The 16,996-nt window shown below is 42.4% G+C and overlaps 1 protein-coding gene and 1 long non-coding RNA gene across 2 annotated transcripts in view; one reads left to right on the top strand and one right to left on the bottom strand.

The window, feature by feature from the left end:
* The window catches only part of RASGEF1B (RasGEF domain family member 1B), a 138,085-nt gene extending 126,354 nt beyond the window's left edge, over positions 1-11,731 (bottom strand). The window contains exons 1-3 of the mRNA XM_065061709.1: positions 11,229-11,731; positions 10,081-10,154; positions 5,342-5,442 (exon numbers count right to left, since the gene is read on the bottom strand). The gene's annotated coding sequence lies outside the window, so the exon portion shown is untranslated. The remainder of the gene's footprint in view (positions 1-5,341; positions 5,443-10,080; positions 10,155-11,228) is intronic.
* Positions 11,732-11,822: 91 nt separating this feature from the next.
* Positions 11,823-16,996, top strand: part of LOC110359813 (uncharacterized) — a 31,081-nt gene continuing 25,907 nt past the window's right edge. The window contains exons 1-2 of the long non-coding RNA XR_010472355.1: positions 11,823-12,061; positions 14,117-14,272. This is a non-coding gene — a long non-coding RNA (uncharacterized LOC110359813). The remainder of the gene's footprint in view (positions 12,062-14,116; positions 14,273-16,996) is intronic.

Raw genomic sequence — 16,996 nt, 5'->3', positions numbered from 1 at the left:
TAAATAACCCATGTGAAAAGGGACGTGATAGGTGCTCCACAGCAGGAATAAAAGTCCATGCATGTTCCTCCTTACCCCCTCCCCAAGGGGATATTGTATAGCAAATATAGTGCAAAATAATATACAAACACATACGAACTACACCTTAAACTCTTGCTCCAAAAATGAAAAACATTAAGTCTTGGGCATCACAGAAGTTCTCACTTCTCCCACACACTTTCCCTGCCTTCTTCCTCATTGTCACACTAAACTGCTTTTTTCTAACTCTCAGGGCCACCCCAGGCTTGAAAATAATTTTCCCCTCAAACTGAGGAAGTCTGCCTATCTTGGGCATAGACAATGGGTTTATTGAATAGATGAAGAATTATCTGAGAGAACTTTTAAACAGTGCATTCAGGATGTATCACAAATTTTTATGTACCAAGCACATAACTAAAAAAACCTCCTTCATTTTATGCGACCCTGCAAAAACTATTTAATTTCAGCCTGTCAGCTATTTTTTTTTTTCACCTCTGTTTTGCCAATTTACTACATTAAAATAAAGTGGCACAACACAGTACTTAACATAATATGTTTCTAAGTCCTAGAAGGCTGCTGCTGCTGCAACTACCACCTAGAAGTGTATACAAACAGGTTTGGCTGTCCTATTAACAAACAGAGAAATGCTCCCACCAGCTTAAAAAGTTTCGCTACATGAACCAGCTGGCAAGAATAGTATGTAAGTACATTTTATACTTTTTTTCCTAAGCCATATTTCTAGTGCAGGATAGTAATTACATAAAACCACCAACATGCTATGTATGAAGAATTTTAACTTCTAGACACTCCTCCTGGGAGTTAACATGTTGTGACTTGTGAGCAATCTCCTCTTCATGGGCTACAGTTCATCACAAGTGTCCAGGCTACCTAACTGCACAGCAAGATTTTATCACCAGGTAGCTATAAAGTTTCTGGTTCTGCTTAATGGGTAGAAAACCAGGATGAGTATTCCACAACAACTGCATAAAGCATTTAAATTCATACTATAATTTTTAGACTTAAGGTTCTGGCAAAAAATCCGTGGAGGCTTTTCGCTCCATGAAGCTTTCACCCTCAGGTAAAATGAAATAGGATGACGAACAACTGTGATTTCAGATCTCCACCTAGAAAGCTTTTACTTCAATATAGTTAGTATTCCATTTAAAACAAATTGGCCATAGCCCCTTTCACTGAAATACAAAGGACAATAAAAAGGAAAAGGATTATCGTAGCTGTTTCTTAGCAATGTGAACTGCTAGTTTAAACACCTTGTTTGATTCACCTCACTTCTACCACATTGGAACACCTTCACCTGCCCCTTTAACAGATCATCCTTCCCACTTCATTACTTATTCCTCTGTGACCAGTACGTCTAGAGGATTAGTCCTGTGTATGCTCCCTGTATATGCTCGTTATTAAGAGACTGTGTTAAATGCATAATACATGCTGATCAAGTGAACACAAGGGACAAGTTCAGAGATTGAAAGAATCATTATGATAATCACCAGCTATTATGCTTCTTTTAAACCAAAGCAGAACAGTAATGATTGCCTCAAGTAACTAACTATCTGATGGGTTCTTAAGAACTAAGCTCTGATGCTAGTGAGGGAAAGCTCATTTGCTACTATCACAGCCACTGTGATAGTTTGACAAGAAATCAATAGTTACACTACTCACTGGATAAAAAGAAGAAAGGATGGTTTGCTTTCAGAGTGCCAACTTCCTTCCAGGATTAGGATACTGATGGATAGACCTTCCAATTACTTCACTCCATCTGCTTCAAAACATTTTCATGCTTCAGCTCCCCACAGGCTTTCTCCATTTCAACCACTCCAGATAAATAAGGTGGCACACTTGAGCATTGCAGCTGAAAACTCTCTTCTCCATCCCACAGAATTTTCACCCATAGATATCACACAGGGTCGAAGCATAAGCTTCTCCAAGAGCACTGAACATGCTCCTCCGGAAACAGGATGGCACTAAGAGGCAGCTGCTTTTGATGCATTCATCAGGAAACGCAAAATAACACATCTTGTGGCAAATATCTTCACAGAAAAATACCTTCTCAAAAGCTACAAATTAAGAAAGATTCAGCTCATGACAAAAATTACAACTTTCGTTGGAAAGTTTATGATTTTCAGGAACCATTTTCCTTAACTGAAGATACTGCCAGATAAACATATTTAGGGAGAAACACTTAAAAACTGCTCAAATACCCATGTAAGCTATCTCAGGAGGCATACCTGAGCTGAGCACATTCCTCTGAAAGTGGTCTCCTTTCTTTGTATGTGCAATATCTGATTTCAAGCAAAAAAGTTAAAAAATTGTTTTTTTCTCATCTGTATTAAAATTATGTCCTTTGCTAGGAAAGAGCATCACTTCTGCCCAAGCAGTGTCTGCAACAATCTGGAGGAATATGTTCTCCCTAGCAGGAGAGGCCATAAAGTGAGTAACAGGCCTGAAGAATAAATTGTTTTCACAAGTCAAGAAATCATCAAGTAGTGCAAGCTGTAGGCTCCTTTTAGATTCATACATGTCCAGATTCACAAGTCAAATTCATCTGCTGATCTCAGTGCCATAGATCAGGTCAGTTTCTTACAGTATCACATTCTGCCTGGTCCTCCTGCCTGCTATTAAATTGTTAGTATTAAAAAACCACATGGAAGAAAACAGTAAACATGCTTCAGTTTTGAATCTCATCATTTGTAAAGTTATGTTTTTTCATTACATTCATTTTGCTTAACACTTCACTTTTTACTCACATCTCACCTCTAGAGGTTAAGAGCAACACAAACCTCTTACCACTTCCCCTGTTTACCAGTCACGTTGTACTCCCTTTCATACACTCAAGAAGTCTCCTAAGTAACAAAACAGTTTTACTACTGATGGGGAAATCTGACAAAGCAGCCTTGATGAGTTCTATATTCTACTTTCACTGGTGGTGAATTTGTATTTTCTGCATTTGTTCCTAATACAACAGTAATTGCTGGGACTAACATTCAAAATCCACATGTTATAAGGGGACAGACTCAGCTAAGCCAGACCAGCAAATATTAATATTTCTTTGAAGACAACAGCTCTGAAGAGCTAATGCAGCACCAGGCTCTGCATTATTTAAATCCCAAACATGACAGGAGTTACAATATGGGAAAGGCAAGCTATCTACTTGTTCTTCTCCATACAAGAATTAAAATAGAGAACATAAAAAATTAAGAATTTATTTTGTGGTCATGTTATGTGCCAATATCCTTATACAGAAAAATACAAAAGAAATAGCAAGGCAAAACATGCATTCTAATGGCAGACAGGTCTGATAAAGGAGATTATTATAGAGCATAGCTGATGACTTCTTTCCTCTGAAACTTTAAAGCAGTTACCAGTATTATGAAGATACCTGCAAAACTGTAATTCTTTTGGAAAAAAGCTTTTATATTAGAGACAAGCCACAAGCTTACTCTAAGTATGAAATAACACTAGCACATGACATATTGTATATAATGAGACACACCATAATGTCTATCAAATTAAACAGTCCATTAACTAATACATCCATTAGAGAGTAATCAGGAATTAAGTGTCAGACATCAAATTATTCAGGCAATGCAAGCTCTGCTGTTTGCTGAATCTCCATAAGCATGCTCAGCTTTACCCTATACCTATTACTATAATTGTGTGTTAGTAATACACATATATATGAGGAAACAGTCTTCTAGATTCAACGAACTGAAGCTGCATAACCAACTTTTACTCTAGGCTCTGCTCATTTAAAAAGTGTAACATTCCCAGTGCTATGCTCAGACAAAGATCAGCTTGTGTGCTGTAATAAAACAGTTCAATGATGAGATACGCAATTCTCAGGTGCCAATCCTGTTTCCCAATGAGATGACTACAAGTCTTGTTTCTAACTTCAGTAAATCACTGTTTTAGTCTCTATGAACTCTTTCAAAGTCACCATTCCCTGTGACACTTCATTTTCTGCTTACTCGTAGCATATTTATCCTGTTAGATTACCTATTTACAAACAAAACAAACAGTTAAGCTCCCTTAATGGGCAGAGCATCAACTTTCTAATAGATCTCTAACACAAGAATATTCTTAAGAAACAGGAACATGGCAGTGAAAGCACTCTACCCCAGCTGAAATCTGAAACTTTTATGACCAATATATTTTCAAGTGGAACATGGCCAAGAAGCAACTAGCTTCTATTTTCAGTTCTTTGTTGTAAGAAGGTTTATAGTTTCCAGCATAAAAACTTATTGCCCTCCCATGCTTTTAAGCAGGGAAATTGTTATGCTGGTGCTGCACCTCAGGTGTGTCTACACTTGGGGATTAACTTCTAACAGTCCAATGGTACAAGGGCCTCTCCAGCTCTGGGGCAGAAAGGAAGCATTGGTCAGGTCTGATTACTTTGTTGGTAGGCACAGATCAATAGCCCAGTTGCTGACACGCATCTTTCATGTTTTTCCAGTAGTTCTATAACCTGCTGCCTCATTTCTTGAAAGTTTCATCTGCCCTTCCTCTAATTCCTCCTGTCTCAGGCTAGCTACTTACTATACTCTTCCTCACTACTTCAAACTCTCCTTCACTTGGCCTCTACCATTTACAAGCAGGCTATGAACAGGTGTTCCTTTTCTCCCAGTAGGAGAATATCTCCTAGATCACATCTCTCTCCTAAGCAGTGCATGACTATACATGTGTGCAGGCACCCCTTTTCTCTGAACAGGAAAACATCTAATCAAACATCGTGTTTCTTCCCTAACGCCCCTGAATCAGGAATTGAGATCTACTCAATGTAACATCACGTACACACCTATTAGCAGTAGACGAAAGAACTAGCAGGCTGTCTCGGAGATCACTCTTGGTACAGTAGCTAATACTGCAGTAAAGAAACGAGGGAAAGGTCACCACCTTCTCTGGGGAAGTAAGCTTGATAAGGCATAGCATTTTCAATTGAGCCCTGCAGGCATGTGAGCATTGTAAAGCAAATAATGAAGCATCTGGAGAGTCTGCAATGGGAGCACTCCAACACCGCAGCTCATTACCAGTCCATTACATTTTCATGAAGCATCACACATCAGAACATGGACTGGCTAGTGCCTAGTCTTTGAAAAGAACCAAGTTAATAAGATTAGTAGGTGGGGAACAGAGAAGAAAACCCAGAAATAGAAAGCATAAGGAGACAGTAAAGAAATAAAACTAAGAGTGGTGGTGAGGGAAGTACCACAAAATATAATTTGAAAAATTCCTAATGAGGAAGAAAATACTAGGTCTCAGTACTATATTAAGTCAAGTTCTAGCATTCCCTCCCTCCCTTGATATCTACCTGACAGCTGGCCAGCACTACCCATGTCTGACTCCAGCTGCTCTCTTGTTTTCACTGGCACGCTGATCCACTGCAGTTTCGTCCATATGATCCTGCATAACCTGAAGGGAACACACAAGGGCAGCTTTTTAACCTCAGCCTGATATTTGATATCTTGGAGGTTTTGGTTTTACAGTTATGTAAGGAAAGTTTAACGAAGGACTATTGTTTTTACATAACTGAGGACCAGGTATCTGACCCCAGCAGGGGGGAAGGACCAAGAGACATTGGACTAGGAATCCTTAATGTAAAACACAGTCTCTTTAACTAATCACAGAATGCATACTGATACCTGTATTTATAAGTTAATTTAGGGGAAATGGTAGCCAAAGAACCAGGAACCCATATTTTAAATAGATTGATAAGGGGAAGGGTGTTATTAGAAGAATAAAATATGTAAACTCAGGCAGGCATCGGGTAGTCGGTAAACCCTGAAGTACCCAACCAACGGGGAACAGAGGAGGGAAACTGTGGCCGGGATTTTGGAAGGATATAAGCAGGAGCTTTTTGCCCTGTTACGTGTGCCTACCTTCAGGTAGAACACCCGATCTTGCAAAATTGTCATTAAAATATGCTTTGCTGATATATCCTGCCTGGGCCTATTATATTTGCAAGGTAATTGTTTCCTACAGTTATTTATAAACACACAGCAATTACTACAAAACTCCATACACTGCGTTGTGGCATTTCTAAACTGTGCTTTTTGAACAACTTAAGGACAGTGTTACACATGCCACACACACACTTCGTATATTCACTCTTCCTGGTCACATTTCACTTTTTAAGTGTAGTTTCTAATAATTCAGAGGACAAGGTGAGAAAGTATACCTTGAAGTAGAAATCGAGTAGATAAAACAGCACAACATCTGTTCAGTTCTTTACTATATCTCCTTTGTTCACGCTTAATCACCCAACAACAACAAACCGAAAGGGGCAAATGTAAAAGCTCCGTTTGCACATAGTCCAGCTTAGACTTGCAAGTATAGACAAATTTCCAATTATCCACAAGAAAAATCACTGTGAGCTCTTCTCTGAAAAGCTTGCCCTAGGCCTGTTTGTAAAGGTATAATCCAATGCCTGCTGAAGCCATTAAGAACCTTTCAATTTATGTTAATGGCTTTGGAGTTTTGGGACTACCTTGGCATCTTACAGATGCACGTTTCTTTCAGTGACACACACAAGGTCTGATACTACCACTCTCATTTAGCTTTAAGTTCAGTGAGAATGTTTGCTGAACAAAGAGCACTAAGACTTGTCTATCAAACGAGACAACATGATGAAATGTGAAAATAACACCTGTCTCTTCTCAACACCAGAAACACTATTGGGATTTAAGGTGAACTACACAATTTTAACATAAAAAACACATTAAAAAGATAAGATCAGCTTGTTACTGTGTGATTTCAAAAAGAAGTAGCCTTACTGCTCCAACTGAGAACATATTAACACACATATTTAGGTTAGGAGGCAGCCAGAGAATGCAAGTAGGTCACTCATGAATTTCCAGTTTACTAGCATATTCTGAACTTGTACACCTGTGCACCTTGTTCACATGTTTCAACCAGCCTGTTCAGATACTAAAGGAAACGTACAAAAACTTTGATCATGTGGGCAGCATGGCAGTGTCTGGTATCTCTTAATTCCCATCAGGCTTGGGGAGCCAAAGTCCCTCTTGTCTAATGCACATGGGATACTACCAGTCTCAGCTCACCTCCCAGCACAGAAACTGCCTCCTTTTTATATCCACAAGAGATTAAACACCAAGCAGAAACAAATAAAAGCTATCTTTTTCCACAGATAATCACTGGCCCAACAGGCTTGTTTGATGTGATATTTGTAGAGATCAACCACCATAAGTAGTGTGAACACAGGAAAATGAATATTTTTTAATGGGTTTTAAAACACATTCAGGAAAACAGAGCTAGATTTAACAACAGCTACTTTCTGAACTCATCTTCAAAAAAACAGCTTCCCCTCTGCATACACATGGTCTTTCAGCAGACTGAGTTTGACTGCTTGACAGAAAATCAAGCCAGGAACAGGAAAGACTTGCAAGTCACGTACAAACAAACAAACCAAACAACAACAACAAAAAAAGGAAACCAGGGATTATGTCAGCCCTATGACCTGCAAATGGAACAATTCACAGACTGGTAGCAACATTAAATTGGAGAAAGCAAACTGTCCCAGCTATAACATAGTATTTCCTTAGAACAAAACTCATACCTTTTTAATGCCTTTGAAGAGATACAAACTACAGTATTGCAGGCTAAAAATCTAAGTTAAGCAAGTAAACAGATAATTTAGTCTGTCTTAGTTCTCTTTCTGTACATCTGCAATACTACTTCTTTCTTGCTTTTGCCATGCATTTTTAATGAGAAATCCCTCTCCAAATCTTCCACTCTTTCATTGAACATTGAACTTTTTGCGATGAATTGTTTAACATCAACCCATGAACCTCAATTTATCAGGCATGCCAAGATACTGGACTTCTCAGAAGAGATCTAGAGACTTGCAAACAGCAACAAATCAGTGTTTGTGCCTCTTTGACAAAGCCTTGCTAGCAATAGACAGATCTTACCTTTAAGCCTCAGATCTTCTCCTTTAATCCTGATTTAATGTGTGCTATTTTCCTGGGCATCTCCAGTCTCAAAATGTCTGTGATCCCTCCTCTATTCCAAATAGTCAAGTGCTCAGCAACCTAACACTGATACCATGTAAGCAGCAATAAGCAGTAGGCAGAGCTGAGGTTACACCAGGTAGCCCAGAAGGCTGTGCCACCATCCAGCAAGACCTGGACAGGCTGGAGAGTTGGGCGGGGAAAAATTTAATGAAATATAACAAGGGAAAATGTAGAGTCTTACATCCGGGTAGGAACAACCCCAGGTTCCAGTATAAATTGGGGAACGATTTATTAGAGAGCAGCGTAGGGGAAACGGATGTGGGGATCCTGGTGGACAGCAGGATGACCATGAGCCAGCCACTGTGCCCTTGTGGCCAAGAAGGCCAATGGCATCCTGGGGTGTATTAGAAGGGAGGTGGTTAGTAGGTCGAGAGAGGTTCTCCTTCCCCTCTACTCTGCCCTGGTGAGACCTCATCTGGAATATTGTGTCCAGTTCTGGACCCCTCAGTTCAAGAAGGACAGGGAACTGCTGGAGAGAGTCCAGCGCAGGGCAACAAAGATGATGAAGGGAGTGGAACATCTCCCTTATGAGGAAAGGCTGAGGGAGCTGGGTCTCTTTAGTCTGGAGAAGAGGAGACTGAGGGGTGACCTTATTAATGTTTACAAATACATAAAGGGTGAGTGTCACAAGGATGAAGCCAGGCTCTTCGCGGTGACAACCAATGGTAGGACAAGGGGTAATGGGTTCAAACTGGAACACAAGCAGTTCCACTTAAGTTTGAGAAGAAACTTCTTCACAGTGAGGGTAACGGAGCACTGGAACAGGCTGCCCAGGGGGGTTGTGGAATCTCCTGCTCTGGAGACATTCAAAACCCACCTGGACACCTTCCTGTGTAGCCTCATCTAAGTGTTTCTGTTCCAGCAGGGGGATTGGACTAGGTGATATTTTGAGGTCCCTTCCAATCCCTAACATTCTGTGATTCTGTGATTAATTTTGCCACTGTAGCTTTGAGCTACCAGAACTTTTTGTCACTCCAAGAACCCCTTATCTAATTCTCATGTGCAGGTACAATATAAACAGCCTGAGGAAGGCACAGAGCCTGTAGCAGGTACAGTTAGGGACAAATTATAGAAGTGACAGAGGAATAGAAATAGAGACAGAAGACAATGTAAAACTGACTAAGGCTCAAGAAACACAATAGAATATCCTCTGTTGACTCTCCCCAGTGTTCAAAAGCTCTCAGCCCCTTCTCATGAGTGGAGCCCTTGCCCTCAGCCAAAGGGCACACAAAGAAAATCTCTACCAAAGTCTTTGTTGACTGGTAGGTGAAGAACACTTTATACACAAGCTGTTAAGCACCTTCTCAGGAGCAGCTCTGTTTAGCTCACCAGCGAGTCTTCCAAAAGAGACAGTGGTACAGCCAGCATCCCCTTCCCTACTACACCTACCTAAACTGTTACCTGGATGGCTACCGCTGGGTACTGAGCTGGAGAAAAGTCATGGAAGAGCCCTTCCTCCAGACTTCAGAATTCACAGGAGGATGCTCCCCTATGTTGTCAGCTCTGTGGTCCACCCAGGAGGTGGCAGAATTCAGCAGCAGTCAGGACAGGGGAAAATGGGGAAGGTTTGCTCAAAAACTGGTGACAAACCTTTCTTTTAAGTGGTTTTAACTATCACATACCAAACAAGCCGGAAAGTACTCAAAATCGGTGTCCTGCACAAAAAGGCAGCTTAGTGTTAAAGCAGGTTTGGTTTTTTGGTTGTTGTTTTGGTGGTGGTGGTTTTTGCACACCCTTCTTTTTCCCCACCCCCCTTTTTTTTTCTTTTTGCAAAGGGTTTGGGGGTGGCAGTAACCAAGTTGCCTAGGACTTGTGCTTTGCTGATGTGTTTGTTGCCTAGAGACTCCTTTGGGGTGTAATCACAAAATCTCAGCCAACTTCACAATTCATTTGTTGCAACCTTGCAAAATTGGTTCTTTTTTATATGGGAATTAACAGGCCAATATTCTGCCAAGTTTTACTACTCACAGTACCAGGTAAGGCTCAAGAGGTGCATGCCCACATTGAAGTAACTTACCTCAAGTTAAGCAGTAAATCAGCGATGGTATCAGAGATTGGGGCATTGTCTTGCTTCCAAGACAGATCATGCCTCTAGGAAAAAGGCAAGTGTTACTCAAGCAATTAACAAATTAGCAAATTACTTTAGCAAATACCATCATGGTCTGTGTACAGAGGAAAAAAAGACATTTTTTTAAAGTTGTTGTTAAAAAAAAAAATCAATTGAAGTTACTCGCTTGTTACAGCAGTGAACTTCATACATCCTTGCATAGTTATGGATTTATTAGAAGAAGCAGTTTCAGATTCTTTCAGTTCCCCCAAACACTTGTGAAAGCCATTTTTCAAAGTCCTTTGCACTTTTCTTGTAAGAATAAAAGTAACCAATGAGTAACCAAATATTTTAGAAAGATTAAGCCAGACATTTTGTAGGTACAGAGAGCAAATTCTGGAGCTGGGCAGCACTAAGTTAATTCTCTCCACAAGCCATGTTGCACACTTTTGCCAACACATACTTGTCATACATAAAGCAAGTTCCTGATCAAAGACCCTAAGCACTCTCATGCCTTTAATAATATGGAAACTGGCCAAAGACCTAAAGCTTTAGGCTTCAACTCCACCAGTGGTAGGAAGAAGAATAAAACACCCTCTCCTCAATGAGGTGTGGGGGAGGGGAGGGGTAAAAACCACTCCTCACACCCTCCCCAAATCAAATCAAGAAACAGTCATGCCTTTAGGCGTTCTAGAATTGCCATAAGCAATGCTAACCAAAAAGCAGACACATGATTTCTGAATTTCAAAGGTACACAGGCTCAAAGTGTCACCTAAATTTTCATATTCTCCATAATGAGGGCTTAGGTCTACAAGGTTGGACTGGGATTCCTCTGAAGAACAGCTCGTTTCAAGTGCTTGATGTTCCTGAACATGCCAAGAATGCCACAAACTTACTACTCTTCTTCGCAGCATTTTAGCTTTTATTTTCCGCACCCCACCCCCACTCGCCCACCCCGCCAAATATACCAGGCCAAAAGGTTTTCAAGTAGCCTGAAGCACCGCTATGTGAAAATGATCAGGGAGAGACCCAGATTTGCCAGTCTGAGAAAGTAAAGGATTCCTGACCAGTGCTTCTTTGACAAGACCACAGATCACTGGCAGCTTCCCCACAGTTACCTGTGTCACTGTGTGTGCCACATTGCTCTGACAAAGAGCTTTCCAAGACAGCTGACTTGCCAAAACGCTGTGTCTTCAGCAGGACCCAGAGGAAGTGTCTTCCACAGTCAGCTCCAGCTTCCCCAGGTCAAAACCTGCCTGTGCTCCCAATCCCTCCCCAGGAATTAAGCGATGCCCTCCCATTCACTAGTCTTTAAACAAAATAAGTGGCAAACCCACAACAAGGGTGCACTAGCAGCACCCCACGATATGACCTGTCACCTCAGGGCCTGCGTTTACTCATGGGCACAGGCACGGGCGGCACCACCACCACCTCGGCGCTTTCAGCCGCAGCCCCGAGCGGGCTTCGTTGGCCGCTGCCCCGATAGCGACGTGCGGGCCTGCAGAGACGCCCCGGGCCCTGTGACGGCAAAGAAACGCCTCACGAAGCGCCCACTTCACAGAGCAGCGGCTCGCGCCCCGCACGTCCCACCCCGCGCCGTGTTCCGCCAAACCCTGGTGCGGCCGTTAAGCCGTCGCGAGAAGACCCGTTCCCCGCCCCGCCGGTGGAGCTCCAAAGGTGGAGCGCGAGCGCCCTCCGCCGGTCAGTCCCAACCACGGACCCACCTCCAACGGCCGCCCCGCGACTGCCGCGGGCTCTCGGCGCATCCTGTCAGCCCGGCACCACGGCTGGCTGCCGCCCGGCCGGACCCAGCCTCATCGCGGCTGGGGCCACAACTGTGGGGTGGGGCACTCGGACGTAGTGGCGGCTCTGACAGGGAGTCTCGGAGCTGCTCATTGCACAGAGGGCCAAGGGTCGCCGGTGCCAGCTCTCCACAGTGAGGGGTGCCAAGGTGAGAGGGGACACACATGACAGGGTAGGCCAGAGTCACCAGCTCTTTTGATGATGAACTGGCAGGAAAACATTGCAGTTCTTCTTTATGTCCAGGAAGAGCTGATGCATTCCTCAAAGATCTGCTGAATATTACTGCTATCAGTGACAAACACTGAGACATTGGGGACTGAGCAGAAGAGGCTTGTGACCTCCAGCCACTGGCCACATGCAGGAGAGCTCAGGCATGTGCAGCTGCCTTGATGGTTTGTGGCACTGCAGCATACCAGTCTGCGATTTGTGTTCTGTGATAGCAGGGGAAAGGGACCTGGGAGTCCTGGTGAACAGCAGGATGACCATGAGCCCTTGTAAGCAAGAAGTCCAATGGCATCCTGGGGTGTATTAGAAGGGGGATGGTTAGTCGGTTGAGAGAGGTTCTCCTTCCGCTCTACTCTGCCCTGGTGAGACCACACCTGGAATACTGTGTCCTGTTCTGGGCCCCTCAGTTCAAGAAGGACAGGGAACTGCTTTTGAGGTCCCTTCCAATCCCTAACATTCTGTGATTCTGTGATCTGGGGGCTAGCCGGTGCCTGTTGACCAATGGGTACCCACAACCAGAGGACATGATGTTAGTCACAGCTTGCTAAAAAAAAACACCCTGAAGCATAAGTTGCAAGGTCAATGTATTCCTTGGAAATGGAAGGATCTGGGCCTGGCCTCCACCTTACCCGTGCCTGAGTCAGTAACACACAGCGTGTGACATCCAAAGCCCAGGGATCCCTTGTAAACTGGTTTCTGTGTGTAAGGTATCACATTTGTTGAATCAGCCACGGGAAAGGAGAAGTATACTAAAACAGGCAAGTGTAACTGTGTTACATTTTGACACATACTGCTGCATGGGGCAACACTTCTCCTGCAAATAATTTAAATATTCTGTATGACATTCAGTTGGAGTAAAGGCAGTAGAAGATTTCCCACTGATTTTAATGAAGGCTGCATTGAGCCCACAGATTAAGACACCACGTGGTTTGGTGGTTTTTTTTGCTTTTTTCTTTTTCCTCCCTGCCTCATTGTAAACAGTTGTGGAACCTTGCAGCTAGCACAGCCTGTACAAACTGATGATAGCCATACACAGCTGAAGAAGGAGCAGATTGCAAAAGCAGACACTCATGCTTCAGTCTGTCCACTGGAAGTTAATTGTATTTTGCAGCATCAAAGAGTGGATTTTCTTCTCGGGGTTTAGATGAGCATTAAACATTATATATGTGTGTGAGTATGTATCTCACAGAGGTTTTTGCCATAACCGCCCTCCAAAAAAACCACATTCTACGATATAGACAGTATTTTTCCATTCTATTTGCAATTACTTACATAGGGGTTTAAAATGCAGAAATAGCAATATGATGGATTTAATACAGTGAGCAATTAGAAGTGTGCATCTTTAGACTGTCAGTCATTTACAAAATAACCATACACCTTCTTTAACTCACAGTTTAAACAAACAGATTTCCAGTGTGTTATATGTGCATTTTTTTCTCAAACATTTTCCTATTTATGCAGATCCCATGTACTTTGGTTCATTTTTTTTTTCTGGGCTGTATGCACAGGACTGTTTTCCAGAAATAGAAGCTGATTCTGTACAGTCTAAAAATTCTCTGAACTAAATCAAACTGTCTTTATTAGATAGCTGTACGTTACACACCGCCTCAGAACTAGAGAACTTACACTCTTATAAAAAAGAGAAAAAACAAGGCATTCAGGCTGAGGTGGTTTAGCAGAGTGCTGGAGATGGTTGAAGACTGTAAAGAAACAGTTAAGATGATTAAATTGTGCTTAGTGTTGCAAATTGTGCTATTATTTTTAATTTTGAGGTCCGTAGGATGTAGATTCTGATGTTCACTTTTTGTGTGCTGTGTGAGTTCTCAGCATTCCTGTGTACCGTTTTACCTCTGTGTCTTGTCAGCTTTCCTTTTGTTTTGTAGCTCTCTGAGAAATCCAGCACTAACCACATCCTCCCTGTCCCTATTGCTAACACATATAGCTCTAACTCCGCCTTTTTTTTTTTTTTAATGTGCAGAGAAAAGACTGTACTTCTGACGTTAGAGAACATGGCTCAGGAGGCAAGACAGATGATGATTCTTCTGGACAGAGGACAGAAATTAGGAGCAGCCTGCCTGGGCTGAGTAAATGGAAGTGCCTTTCCTCAGCTCCCTCATGGGGGCAAGAGATGCAGGTGAGCACTGAGGAGAGGGAAGCAGGCAGAAGCAGCAGGAAAGTTAAAGAGAAAATGCCCAGGTGTACACTACTTACATCTAGTTTTTAGTGCAAGTGATAAATTTTCACCACATCCTTGCAGCTGCCCCTTTGGGACTTATAGAGAAGGGGGGAGATGGCCAACTAATGCAGCACAGCTCTGCTCCCCTAAATTGTTGTACTTTTCGGTTGCTGCCCTGATTTGACTGATAGCCCTGGAGTGACTTTGAGGTTTCCGCTGTCTCTTCCTGTCAGCCACAAACTCTGCTGGCATTCACCAGAGTAGTTATTGAATCATGCCTCCTTTTCATCCCTGGCCATCTTTTCTCAGCTCACTGGCCATTCATTTATCATTGCCAGCACTGATCCTGACTCCATCATGTGGGGAGGTGCAACACCTGTTAGACATAATACTTACCCTGTCTCCCCCTGTGACCAGCCAACAGTAGGCTCCTCAAGTATGTGTGGAAGAGACACAAAAGTAACCCAGCACAGGACCTCTGGAAACATCTTATCAAGCCATATTCATGTCAGGGGAGAAAAAAAGTGGAAATTACTTAGGAAAAGCTTTTCTTCCTAGGGTCCCATCTGTTTTTAAAACCAGATAATGCTTTTGGTAAAAGAGGCTGGAAAGTGTACGATATGAAGCTCATTGTTCTTTACAAATTGCTGACTGTGGAAACACCTGTACTGTCTTTGATAAGTGAAAGAGATAAGGATACCTTTGCACAGTGAATTTCTTTCCTATGGGGCTCTCTGGTGACTGAGTAATCTGAAACAAAGTAGCTGAATTGCTGAGGCTAATAATGTTTACTTTAAAAAATGCATGCAAACTAGTGATAATCAGAATGGTATAAAGTTGCCTGAATCACCTGTTAATCAGAATTGTCTGTAAATAAAAAGGGGAAGAAGTAACCTCAGTGCCCCAAATGTCTGAATTAATACATAAAAGGGTGTGTGGCAGCAGGGGGATGTGTAAGCCTATAAACTTTTTGTTTTGAATGAGAGGAAACAGCCATCATGACATTTAAAGAATCTCTGACTACGGGCAGGTTGGATTCAGCCAGATGCAGATGGGGTATTTCTCTGTCCAACAGGGTCTGTCCCTCTTCTCACACTAATAGCTGCTCACCTTCTGGAGGGGCCAGCCATGTCCAGGCAACTTATTCTTGACTGGGGGAAACTGTACCAAGCAGAGGGACAGACGTGCTCTGCAGCAGATGAAATGTGATTTGTTTTCAGGTAGACAACCCTTCAATGATTTTTGCCCAGATGTTGGGGTAGTGTTAGGAAACATTGTATCCCTTCCTCCCAGATTAGTCCCCAGCTTTCAAGACAAAGGTCAGGTCTTCATCCTGGCAAGGAAATGGATGGGCTTTTCTGTCTATAAATTGCCAACAACATCAGGAGGAAACTCAGGATTTGACAGGTCTTATTTGTGATGAAAAGCAGCTGAGATCCCTTTCTCCTCCCACTATTCAACAAGCTATCTCTGAACAGACATAGAGCTAAAGGTCCCTGCCAACCCGAACTATTCTATGATTCCCCTGCTGTGGTCCCCAAGGACCCTGTGGTGGAGTGGGGAGAAGAATTCTTACCTTTTTTTGACAAAGTGGGAGCTGGAGTCCTGAGAGAGTTAAGCCCATTAGTGATCTTTGAAGGCCCTCAAGAGAGCTGTGGGTAACTTAGGGTTTAGACACCTCTGACAGTTTGACTTCCTTGGGATTATGCAGAAAGTGTGGGAAGGAACAGAAGATTAAAGCCAGCCTTCTCAGCTGTAGCATGGCACACTGCCCTAAATTCATCCTGCCTTCCCATTTTTTGCAAGGGAGCACAAGACTGGTACTCTGTATCCCTTGAGTTCCCTTGTGCTTGAATGTTGTAGCACAGTTATTTTGCTTCCTGGCACAAGTTTGAGCATTTCTAATTGACTTCTTTACTTCTTGATCTAGGGCTGAAAAAGCAGGAATAAATTAAGAGATACAGACAGGCGCCTGTTACAAAATGTGTTTCCCATTTTAATTTCTCACCATTGTAGTGACTGCACGTCCACACTCAGATAAATGGTTCCTATGGATGTGGTGCTCTTAAGTGTCTAAGATCTGTTGTGGTGAAAGGCCAAGGAAAATGGATTTGCACCACATTATGATTAGCATATTTTGTATGTGGTATAGTTTGAGGGAGAGAGGGGAGGCAGTGCTAAAGAGGTAGAATGCAGCATGAGTAAAACCAGATAATTCCTCCCAAAGGTGGAAAGTAAGGAGAAGGTTGTGCAGAGAGCAGACATGAAGATATGAAATTAATGAAAAAAATTTGACATTGTGAAAAGCTTAAAAAAGAAATATTCTAAATTAGATCCACCCCTCTGCTCACTATGATGTTTCAAATTCTCTTGGAAATCAGGATAACCTGGAGCTCACTAAAAAGGCTCTTTTATGAGGATGGGATTCTCTGGTCTGTGTTGTAGTAAAGGAACCTTAAAGTGAAATCTGAAACTGAAAAGAAGGAAGCATGTTTTCATAAAGACCTCACGAAAATTCTACATGGCAAGATAAAATATAAGCTTTGTACAATGAAGTCCTATTTCTTTGCATCCTTTGAAACACATGTCAGATAACAAGCCTGAACTTTGTTGAGACGGAGGGAGTTAGTGTTTTGATATGGAAAGTTTAATTTCTGAAGGATTACCAGTAAGCAAGCCCTG

The sequence above is a fragment of the Columba livia genome, chromosome 4 (genome assembly GCF_036013475.1).
Source record: "Columba livia isolate bColLiv1 breed racing homer chromosome 4, bColLiv1.pat.W.v2, whole genome shotgun sequence".
Taxonomy (NCBI): domain Eukaryota; kingdom Metazoa; phylum Chordata; class Aves; order Columbiformes; family Columbidae; genus Columba; species Columba livia.
Note: the sequence above shows the minus strand (reverse complement) of the source record. Positions and strands in the feature narration are given on the sequence as shown.